This window comes from Poromitra crassiceps, assembly GCF_964638095.1.
Source record: "Poromitra crassiceps genome assembly, chromosome: 14".
In the NCBI taxonomy this organism is placed as follows: Eukaryota; Metazoa; Chordata; class Actinopteri; order Beryciformes; family Melamphaidae; genus Poromitra; species Poromitra crassiceps.
Window position 1 is genome coordinate 123,929 of NC_139633.1, and position 12,225 is coordinate 136,153.

The 12,225-nt window shown below is 43.4% G+C and overlaps 1 long non-coding RNA gene across 1 annotated transcript; it reads right to left on the reverse strand.

The window, feature by feature from the left end:
- Positions 1 to 1,457: 1,457 nt before the first annotated feature.
- LOC310788870 lies at positions 1,458 to 11,973 on the reverse strand. The gene is made up of 8 exons (XR_014553315.1): positions 11,867 to 11,973; positions 7,919 to 8,028; positions 7,608 to 7,762; positions 4,165 to 4,260; positions 4,019 to 4,066; positions 3,613 to 3,691; positions 3,058 to 3,405; positions 1,458 to 2,276 (listed from the first exon to the last, which is right to left on the reverse strand). It is a non-coding gene; the product is annotated as an uncharacterized lncRNA (long non-coding RNA).
- Between the last annotated feature and the right edge of the window lie 252 nt (positions 11,974 to 12,225).

Sequence of the window (12,225 nt, forward strand, 5' to 3'; positions counted from 1 at the left end):
TTTTAAACTTTAGACGGTCGCTGTAGTGCCACCGTTAGGACTATTGGCCCCAAATTTGTGTCAAAGACGTTTGGCATGGGACTGGACCTTTGTGCAAAGTTTGGTTAGTTTTCATCCATGGGAAGTCGAACTTCCCAGGAGGATAAAGAATAATAATAATAATAATAATAATAAAGGCAAATACAAGAAGTGGCCTGGCGCTTCGCTGGCCCGGCCACTAACTAGACATTATGGAGTGCCTAATGGGAAACTAGACATTATGGGGGTACCTAATGGAAAACTAGACATTACGGAGTACCTGATGCAAACTGGACATTATGACGGGGGTGTTGGAAAAAAAGAAGGGACTAATTGTGGGGAATTGAAATGTTGTGGGGTTTGTGGGAATTAGATTTTGATGTGGTGATGGGAAAAATATTGTGTTGGGTGTGTTTTGGTACAGGGGGATGTGTGTGGGTTGTGGGTGTCGACGTGGGCGTCGACTAATGTTGGGTGAGGAGTATGTAGCGTTTCAGGTAATCCAAGTATTACCTGTAATGTGATGTGCAATAGAAGTGTCTCAACTGCGGCTAGGAACTGATGTGTGTGGGTGTGTTCCTAGGGGGAAGGGGATATATGTGACCAGCGGCCGGGGCGGAAGCCAGTCAGTCTAGCTATGGAGCGAGCGGAGACCGGTTGTTGTGTGTAGAGCTAGCGGGGTGAAGCTAGCTGCTAGGAGCTAAAGGAGCCTGTGAATAAAGAACCTGTACCAACTACAACTCTCCGTTCCTTGGACAAATACCCACTTTGTTACAATATTATTGGTGGAGGTCACGGTTTTTCTTATTTTCTATTTTCCACTATACATCACCTAAACAAATAGCTGTTGATCACACCTTATAAATCTGCAGGAGCTAAATCTACAGACCAAGTGAACAGAAACTTCATGAAGCATTAACCATCAATAAACATTTGTTCCACTGTCAAACCCATTCAAAAGACCGGGCGAGCCCACAGAGAACTCCCCTGCTCCACCCAAGCAGCATTCCACACTCTAACCAGGTAGGACAATGATAGTTGTTTGATTGGATACAGTTTGGCTCCAGTTTGCCACAGCTCAGGCTGTTTCCAGAAGTTATGTAATCACAATCCCTCCTGCTGCTGGGAATTTAAAATGTAGGAAGTGCTGCCCCCGTCTGGTAGAATTTAGAAACGTGTCATTATTGTCTCAATCTTTTTTCTTGTATCCAGCTCACATTGCCTGCAGATGAATAGTCAAAGCTGAGAGTCAGGGTCTGGGGCCGGGGCTATGCATGAGCTGAATGGAGAATGATGCTAAATTCCTATACAATTCCTGGAGTGAAAGTCCCCAAGCTGCAAGGGAACGGAATGTGACTTGAATTTGAATGATGGAAAAACTGAATTCCATTAAACTCCACTTATATAGTTTATTTCTTCTCGATAAACATACGAATTAAACATTATGAATCAAGACAGGTCAATCTAATTCCTTCATAATGGATTATTATGATTACATGTTCTGCATCAAACACCACCTGAACCCAAACATTTTACGATATTCAGTATTTATATTTTTTACACTACGTACAATCTCAGATATGAAAAACAAAAACACATGGAATTTCACTGACTTTCATAGAATAAAATTCAGCTTCTTGAAATTCCAATTCCTCCGTTGAATTCTGAGTTCATTCATGAATTGACCCCAACGATGCGGGAGGACGTTATACATATTATATATTCATATTTAGATTGTTTTCTTACAGACTTTGCCTTTATTCAACTTAGTTTAAAACAAACACAAAGCAAACTTACCGGTACATCTATCAAAAAATATAATTAAATAATTGTACACAATTAACCGTTTCAGTGATTGTAGACTCAGTGCATCGTTCACTATTTGTAACAATCCTCCATTACCATTAGTTTTACCTACCCCCTCAAAAAAGGTTAATCTGAATACAGTTTGTAACACATTTTAGTAGACTGACACTCACACACACACAGGCAGACACACACACAGAGAAGAACACTGTAACGGGGGTGGTGGAGTGTTTCATCACGTCTGGAGGTTTAGGGTTGCCTGTGTTGGCCGGGCGGCCCTGCAGGGTCTAGTCACATGGCCAGGAAGGTCACAGCGGTGTCCCTCTCATCGATGAGCTTGAGGCCGTGGCGTCCATCTTGCCTCGGGAGAAGTCGTTGATGGCCAGGCCGTCCAGAATCTTCATGAGTCTTCTTTTAACTGGGAGCCAATTTAGCGGTTGGAAATGTGAAATCTGTGGTATTACAGAATGAACATATAGCTTAGTCATAACAGCACATGTAGGAAGATAACATGGCAATTGACCATTAACAGACTGGTCAATAGAGCCGCCACGATTAATCGATTAGTCGATCGACAGATAATTAATCGACAACTATTTTGATAATCGATTAATCGTTTTGAGTACAATTTTAAGAGAAAAGGTCTAAATTCTCTGATTCCAGCTTCTTAAATGTGGATATTTTCTGGTTTCTTTACTCCTCTATGACAGTAAACTGATATTATCTTTGAGTTGTGGACAAAACAAAGACATTTGAGGGCATCATCTTGGACTTTGGGAAGCACTGATTGTCATTTGCTACAATTTTCTGACATTTTATAGACCAAACAACGAATCGATGAATCGAGAAAATAATCGACAGATGAATCGATTATGAAAATAATCGTTAGTGGCAGCCCTACTGGTCAATGGAAGTAAACATCCATATTATTATTGACATTCACAATTATTATCATTAAATTTTTATTTGACCTTTGTTTACACAAGGGTGACCCTTGAGAGCGAGCTCTCATTTGCAAGCGCGCCCTGTTACAGTAAAACATTTATAAAACAAAGTGACAAAATTACAGACAGACAAGATAAAGAAACGATAAAAACAGATGATAAAAACACATCAAGTAAAACATGAGCCCTCCCTCAAGGTAGCCTCTAGTTAGAGATGAGAGAAGTTAGAGGTGGACATTTCAAAGTGTTGTTGTGCTCAGTGGAAACTGTGTGTGAGATCATCACTCACCTGTGTCTTGTAGGAGCCAATATTTTGCTCAGATGCTGCATTGCGCTCTTGAAGTGCATCTCCTCCTCAGCTTTTTGGAGAGAGTCCTCCTTCCTTTGCACTTCCTTTATCAGTTCTCTTATCATCTCTGCGTCTCTATTCGCCTTGGCCAAAAGACCATCCTTGGTCTGCAGCTTCTTCTCAGCCTTCCCCACCTGGTTCTTCAAGTCCTGGATCTCCCACTGATGTTTCTCATCCTTGATTTCGGAGATGATCCGGTGCTCTTGGGTCAGCATCCACTCCTTCGTCCCCTGCTCACTGCAGATGTCAAAGTAGTGGATTCTCTCCTCCTTCAGGCGTGTTGTCAACCTAAAAGAGACAGGCGAGCAGTGAAACTGTGGGTCAGACAATTTATACATGAATGAATAAAAACAGCTTCATCAGAAGTCCTGTCGTTTTTTCTGAGTCACAAATGAGAAATGGTCTCTTGTCGTACAACCAGCACTCATGAAAAGAAATGAAAAAAGAAGAGAGACTCACATTCCCTTCAAGTGTTTTGAGTCCATAGGTGCTTACCTGTTGATCTCTAGCTCCTGTTCCTCCCGCTGTCCTTTCAGCTTCTCCAGACTGCGTTTCAACTGGATGTTCTCAGAGTCTGTATAGATAGATGGTTAAAGAGTGAGATGAGAAACAGTAAATTTACAGTATAGACACTGCATGAAATAGGCCACGCCCATCACGGGGGAAAAGCGCTGTTGATTTCCACACACCAGCGTCATTTTCCTTGAATTAAACATAGCTAAAAGCTGTTGTGTGGTGGGCTGCGCAGACAACAAATGTAAAAAAAATAGCCAGTTAACGTTTTTAACTGTAGGGCTGTCCCAAATACTAATTTACCTCTGGATTCAAATGCTAGCCCTACATTACGCCCTTTAAAGACATTTGATAAATCACACAAGCTTTCAGATCAAGTCCAGAATACCTGGTTGAAGGAGAAGGCACTGTTTCACAGAAACTGGGGCTGGGAGCTCTGTAAAAAGATTGAAACAAAGTCATGACATTTAGTCTAAAGACAGGTAGGTAATAGCTCGTAAAATAACAGGTTAGTGATGTGAGTGACCCACTTACCCAGCTGTGAATTGACTTCAGGCCCAGGGCCAAGTTAATTAGGATGGCGGCCATTTTTCATTTGAAGTGATGAGTTGATTGAAGTTCGTTTGCAACCTGGCAATGTAAAAAAATATATAATTATAATTCATGTGAAAATCAACTTTTCTCAATCAGATAGATCCAACACATAAGCACAGTGAAACTATAAAAGGCACTTATAGCAAAATGCCCACATATATGTGAGTCACAGCACTAAAACCAAGCTTAAAGTCAGCAGCATGATAATCGCATTCTGAGAAACATTCAGTCAACAAATGAACTACCGTAACTACAGTACATCAGATTTCTCAAGAGAGCCTGAAACGTGTTAACTCCTGCCTTACAAAACATGTCACTAGTACCACTCCACCCGGCCGCATACAAAGCTCCCACAACACAGTTTAATTGTCCCAGATCCTGTTTGGGTAAACAACGTTTATTGTAGACATAAAATGTATTTTACAGCAGGTTGTCAGTCACTATGCGTCGTGCCCTGTCGAGCCCCAGCCGCGACAACACACGTAGATGACGAGTGCCCAGCCCGCTCGTTCCCCTGCAGCAAATGTGATAAACAGACACGTGAATAACGTTAAGTTAACCAACTTTAGCTCATAGGTTAAACAGGAAAACAGTTTTGCTGCATCAAAATGCATCAAACTAGTGTTACAACGCTTCCAACACGCCTTAAATATCAACAACTAGCCAACAGATATTATTAAAGCTGGTGGGCTTCATGGAAAGAGTGTGACTCGGTTGACCGTTAATCAAACTGGTAATTCAGTGTCGTTTTATTGCCACACAACTAACCTTAGCTCACAACTAACAACTATGTTCCAGGTCATCTAAAAAACAACGCAACGGACACAGCGTAGCGTTACATCAGTTTTATAATTCTGTCCATTTTCTGACGGATCAGTGTGGCCACGGCACGGCCTGACGTTAGTGATTAGCGGTTAAAAACATGGACCTATTATAAGAGGGTTAGGGTTAAAGGGTTGTCTTGTCAGTGCAAATAATTTAAAAAAATTACTGGGCGCACAATGACACAAAGATTAGCATTAAAATCATACCCAACTAAACTAATACCAGATATGTTTGAATAGGCTATGATGGCACAGGCTAAAGGTTCGAGTTCTAGTGTGAAGATAAGCGGAGAGGCGGGACAGCCGTCTATATATCATACATCGGTTTTGACAGATGCAATTGGTTTATGATCAAACCAAATGTTGTTAGTGTATAAAATAAATGAGACCATTCTATCCTGTCAAATGCCTTTTCTCCATCCAGCCATATTGCTACCGCTGGATGCTGCAGAAGTGATGTAGCTCTTGACATGACATGAAAAAGTCTCATGTTATTGGAGGCAAGACGGCCAGAAATGAAACCCACTTGTTCTATGTGAATTCAAAAAGGAAGCACTTTTTCTGCACCTTTTGCCCTGTGGATGTTTCCCCTCCGTTGTCCCCTTCCTCATGTTCCAGCCTGCCTCTCTTCACAACATGCTCTATCCTGAGCTCCAGGCTCTCTTCACAACATGCTCTATCCTGAGCTCCAGGCTCTCTTCACAACATGCTCTATCCTGAACTCCAGGCTCTCTTCACAACATGCTCTATCCTGAACTCCAGGCTCTCTTCACAACATGCTCTATCCTGAGCTCCAGGCTCTCTTCACAACATGCTCTATCCTGAGCTCCAGGCTCTCTTCACAACATGCTCTATCCTGAGCTCCAGGCTCTCTTCACAACATGCTCTATCCTGAGCTCCAGGCTCTCTTCACAACATGCTCTATCCTGAGCTCCAGGCTCTCTTCACAACATGCTCTATCCTGAGCTCCAGGCTCTCTTCACAACATGCTCTATCCTGAACTCCAGGCTCTCTTCACAACATGCTCTATCCTGAGCTCCAGGCTCTCTTCACAACATGCTCTATCCTGAACTCCAGGCTCTCTTCACAACATGCTCTATCCTGAGCTCCAGGCTCTCTTCACAACATGCTCTATCCTGAACTCCAGGCTCTCTTCACAACATGCTCTATCCTGAGCTCCAGGCTCTCTTCACAACACGGTCTATCCTGAGCTCCAGGCTCTCTTCACAACATGCTCTATCCTGAGCTCCAGGCTCTCGCAGCACAAGGGCCCATAACTCCTTTGTCTGCTGCCCTCTATCGCCCACCAATAGCTGAGGACACCCCATCTGTGGATGGAGAAGGGGCGGGAGAAGAAAGAAAACAAACCTTAAAGAAAGTTGAATGTCAAAATGTCACCGTATCCTTGTATCAAATGTGTATTTGAAAACGTATTATTATTATTATTATCATTATTATTATTATTATTATCATCTCCGCCAGGAGATTGGTGCCATGTGTGCGTCCGTCTGTCTGTCTGTCTATTCCCTGTTGCAGGGAGGCAAGTAGGCGGGCTGAGCTGGGCATTCGACTCCGCACCACAGAGCCACAGTGGCCAGGCAGACAGGAAAACTAGAATGCGAGTTCGCAACAAATCCTGGTCACATATTTGACTTTTTTAGAGTGTGCGGGTAAACATTTCACGCGGTGGCATTTTTACGAGTGCAGTCCTACCAATGGAAACGTTTGTCATGAAACCTTATATCTGAGTTTAATGTACATACAAAGCACTGTGGATGGTGTGCATGTTTGTGACAATATTTCAGAACAAAAAAACACATGGCTATTCGCGCCGTGGACACGTTACACCCAGTGCAGGGACAGTCTGGCGGATGGACAGATCCACTGGGACTGTGCGGCTGTCTAAATGCGGCAAACGTTACAGCCAGTACAGGGACAGTCTGGAGGATGGACAGATCCAGAGAGACACATAGACATGTTTGCAAATAGCAACTTTTGAAATGCACGTTTCAACAATCCCATCCAGCGGTGCTTTGTATCTCTGTAACTGTTATTGAAACGTGACCACCACATTTGTTTGCTAGAACAAATTCTTTCTGGACAGCGAAAACCCTGTGACGTTAAGGGGATGGCTACATCTCCCCATTCAACGTAATATTTGACTATACTCTCCTATATTATTGATTTTTGGGGGGCTGCATTCTGTTGCTTTATGGAAAAATGTTCACTGAATCGAACAAGCTTTTACATCTGTATTATATACAACACAAAGGCTAAGACAGCCTATAACACCATACATTCCGTTCACTCTTGGCCATATGCCAAACTCAATTAAACAATGTTCACGTTGCCTTGTTATCTGCAAGCGGTTCTCTTCGCAGTTGGGGTTTGGTTTGGCCATGGTTACGTGTAGCGGTCCCTGGCGGAGATCTACACTCTACTGAGGGCACTTTTCTAGTTATGTATGTGATTGCAAGTTCCTGTTGGTAAAATTTGAAAGACTGAAATTTCACATGTCAAGATGTTCTAAGTCTTATTGAATGGTATTGAACATCTCACCTACGGCCTCCAAACCCTGGATCATCCCATGGAGGACGTGGGTCTTGACTGTGCTCTGGGTCCATTGCTGCTACAGTGCAGCCAGGGGGGGCATGGTTCACCTCTTCAGGCTCCAGCTGCCAGCTCAGCCCACCAGGGGGCAGTCTACTGCCATGCTGGAGAGAAGAAGGAAAACGTTCAAGTTGAATTCATACTGATGCAATCATTAAACAGCATTATCCTCGTCGTTTCACACAGCGTCAGACAGCATCAGTTGGAGTATTAGTGGTTTCTTAGGTGGTTAAAATTCCTCACACATGACATGAGCTCACCTGTATTGGGCTTTCCTGGGGTTACTGTCAACATCCAGCAATGGTTTGATCATCTCCAGGGTTTCCAACTCCTGCCCCATCAGGAGCAGCACCGCCATCATGCAGTGGACCTGCAGAGCAAGTAGCACAAGACAAAATGCACTGGCTGATAGTACTTTTTTTTACTTTACTTTATTTTCATTTAGCAGACGCCTTTCTTCAAAGCGACATACAGAGGAATAAACATAGAATCAGGTAAACAGACATTGTAGTCAGCAATAATAATAAAGATAGTAATACAACCAAGGTGAACATTGATGCCAGCAATAGTAAAAGGGATAATAAATAAAAACAAGGTTAATCAAGTCCAAATCAAGTCCATGAGGAGCAAATAAGGAAGGAAGAAGGTAGGGTTAGGGGGGAGTAAAGTGGAGAGAAAAAATATGTTTTTAGCCTATTGCGGAAAATAGGGAGTGACTCTGCCGTCCTGACCATGGGGGGGGGAGCTCATTCCACCATTTGGGGGCGAGGTAGGAAGAAAGTCTGGATTTTGAGCGACCCTTGAGCCCACGAAGGAGGAAGGGGGGGGGGGGGGGGGGGGGGGCGAGACGGCCTACGCTAGTGGAGGGGCAGAGGGAGCGGTGGGAGGTTTGGAACTTGACCATGGGTTGAAGGTATTGGGGGGATGTTGAGTGGACAGCTCTGTAGGCAAGGACCAGGGTCTTGAATTTGATGCGTGACAGGATGGGAGCCAGTGGAGGTCTCGGAGGAGAGGGGTGACATGGGAGAATTTAGTTTGGTTAAAAACGAGGCGGGCTGCAGAATTCTGGATGAGTTGAAGGGGTTGGATGGCAGAGGAGGGGAGACCGGCTAAAAGAACGTTACAATAATCGAGACGTGATAAAACCAGGGCCTGAACTAAAACTTGTGTTGCTTCTCTGGTTAAAAATGGGCGGATTTTACGGATGTTGTAGAGGGAGAATCTGCAGGAACGTGCCGTTGCTGTAATGTGAGCGGAAAAGGAGAGTTGGTTGTCAAGAGTTACACCAAGATTTTTGGCTGTTTGAGAGGGAAGAACGGTGGTATTGTCAATGGATATGGAAAGATCGGATAGGGGGAGTCTTTGCCAGGGAAGAAGAGAAGTTCGGTTTTGTCTGGGTTGAGTTTGAGATGATGACAGGACATCCAGATGCTGATGTCATATAGTAAAGTAAAGTACCGCAGATACTCTTGATCAAAGCAGTCACATATGAAAATAAATTAGTGCCAGCAGAAATGTGTCATGCTCACACTGAACTCAAACAATGATCAAATAAAGAAAGAAACCAAGAACGTTTTAAAGACACAATATTAAAAGCAATGAATGAATGCAATGCCTTGAAATTGAATGTGAACTTTTATCTCCGAGTTCCAATTCCGTTTTCTAATTCTTTCTTTTTTTTGTCACCTTGCCACTTTCTCCAAAGGTGGAATCTGCCATTTTCAAACAAAACCCCTTGAGTTAGTGTCTGGCTAGTCCAGATCTGGGCATTATGCGGCCCGGGGGCCAGAACTGACCCTCATGATGGTTCTGCCTGGCCCGGGAGGTCTAAGACAAAAACAACACCATTTTACTTATGAAGCTAAAAAAAAACGACTGATTGACAGTCGACAGGATTACATACATTGACTGTTTGGAGTGATTTTCAATATAATAAATGCTGAAAAATAAGTGCATAGCATGTTTTCTATAATTTAATCTAGTGATAAAAGTAGAGGTTACGGCATGATGGCATTTCGTTGGCCGCTAGCAACAATCTGGGTTTCTCGTGTGGCCCCCCAGGGAAAATAAATGCCCACCCCTGGTCTAGTCTCTTAAAACAGACGAGTTGGCTCCCGCAATTTTCAAATGCTTCCACCTACACGTCTGTACTTCAAGCTGGGAAAACTTGGTCAAAACGGAAAGGGAAACTCAGGGAAAGTAACGATGATAGGGGGTTGGGCCGGATATCTGCTCGTGTTTCTCCAATCACCTGCATCGGTTCGAACTTCCTCCGGTCTGAAGCGTCTTACATGTGAGGGGATTATACCGATATATGTCAATATATATTAATTCACGTTGTTCACTTAATGGTTTCCAGAAAATAATTATTCATTGAATGGCCATGTTTTCCTTAGTGTCACCATAATGGATCCAAAATGCTGTTTCAGAGGGTTTCCATCTTACCAAGAATAAAATTCTAAGTGAAACATTGAATAGTGACAGTTTGGCTGTTCACAACACCACACAACTCAGATGCATAAGGTGCACCGGCAGTCATTATGTGACGCCCATCTCCTCCTGATTCCTCCCCCCTCCCATGGGGTGATAAGATACCTTGCTATTGTTATTAGAGCACGATAGTTGGGAGATTATCTTCTACTCTACTTCTAGCACCATTGAAATCTGATGTGATAATTCTATCATCAACAAATTGGGGGTAACAAAAATGGACATGTGAATCAGCCATTAATAGTTTTCATCAAGTTTCATCACTTCCTCAGAGGAAGTGATGGAATGTATGTGCTCATCTTCACCAGGTGGGCTGGACAGGACAGCTTGGCTATTATGCCCAGCCCACCTGGAGAAGGGGTGGGTTAAAAGGGCATGGGCAGTTCATTTACATGTCAGTATAGCGATTTATAACAGAACAAGCAGTCTGGAGGAGAGAGCCGGGCGCTGATGCAACATGATCCGCTGGATTTTCCTCACGGGGTTTATGTTGTGTAAGTAACATTGTAATGCAACTTTTTAATAGTTCGAAGCGCAATGAGAGGGAGGCTTTTAACGCTACTATTCTCATCATATGCAGATAGGCTATTAATTATTGCATGATTACAGCATCACGTGGTTACAACCAGAGCATGAATCTGGTAAGTTACCGTACTGCAAACCACGATTATGGTCGTGATAGCAGATCTGTGTAATACCCTCGTAACACGATGACGTATCAACTTAATATTATAAATTAATGCATTATTAACGTTACCGTACGAGGTGAAACTACGATGGGAGTACGATAAGGGCTCTATCGTCACATTGACGGAATACGTTACTACCATTGAGATATATATGTCGATGGTTACTAATACTACACGTACACGAAGTAGCCAGCCTAGTTACGTTAACGTTATGTTACATGCTGTTGTTGGCGTACGAAAAATAACGTTACCGTTATGCTACTGCTAGCCTCAACGCGAAGCTAAAAGTTGCGCTTCGGGTTAGCTTTAGCAAAGTTCAAAAAAAGAATGCAAGAATGGTAGCTAGCTATATATCTGTTTTCCAAAATATGTTCGGGCATTTCAAGCAAAAAGACTAATTCAAATTCACTGGGAAGTGGGTAGGTAGGTACAGCGCTAGCTGACGCAATAATACTAGGGTAGCTCTGCTGCAGCCTTGCCTTCCCGACATGTCAAAATGGTCCAGGGAAGAGTAACGTACCGTTTATTATTAGACAGCTTTTCTTCATGCAGTAATTCCTTAACGAAGCCTGAAACTTTTTCATTGTGGCCGTTTTATTGACGTAAAGCATACGCTACAACTGTTTAACGCCATTCCCCCCGCATTTCTAGCTGCGCAAGTTAGCTTTACATCCCGGAAGCGCTCCTAACCCTAACCCTAACCCTAACCCTTACTTCCAAATCGAAGACTGTTGTGATTAGCTCAAATTTAGTGGAAATCCAGTGAGTCTGATTTATTATGGATTTAGCGTTACGTCTCCAGTGCCTCCTTCGGTCACTGAAGATCACTTGAGAGTGGTTTTCCAGTCCTTTTGGTGTCATACCTTTCCTCTGAACAGATAGGCCCAACTGCGTAGTAGTAATATCGTTTACGTTCACGGTTAGCTAAAAAATAGAAGAACAAAAGATTGCAGCCCACATAACGTGAGTCCGGTTCCAGCCGGTAGCCTTTGACTTCCCGGGAAGGCTACTGTAACCATGGTAACTAACCAAATATTATGGCATCTGGAGCACGAAAGGGGATTCCAAAAGACTCCGTCCATCTGTGTGTACCGGTCATGGATGTATTATAATAACTGGATAAGGGACGTGCCACGCCCACCCATGCATTCGGACGGAGGTTACTCATTGGCGCATGATGCCAACATGGGGGGTTTTTCTTCCGGGATTTACTTCCTGACTGTGCAGCCCAAGGCGAAGTGCGCATGTGTGCCATGACGTTTTCCATGACGTCTCCCACCGAAGATGCGCGTTCATGTGACAGCCAGAGAGACAGCCAAGTTGAAAAAGCAGCCATTGTTGAAATTCACTTCGGACAACTTTAGAGCAGCTTAGAGGTGGTTAGCCGT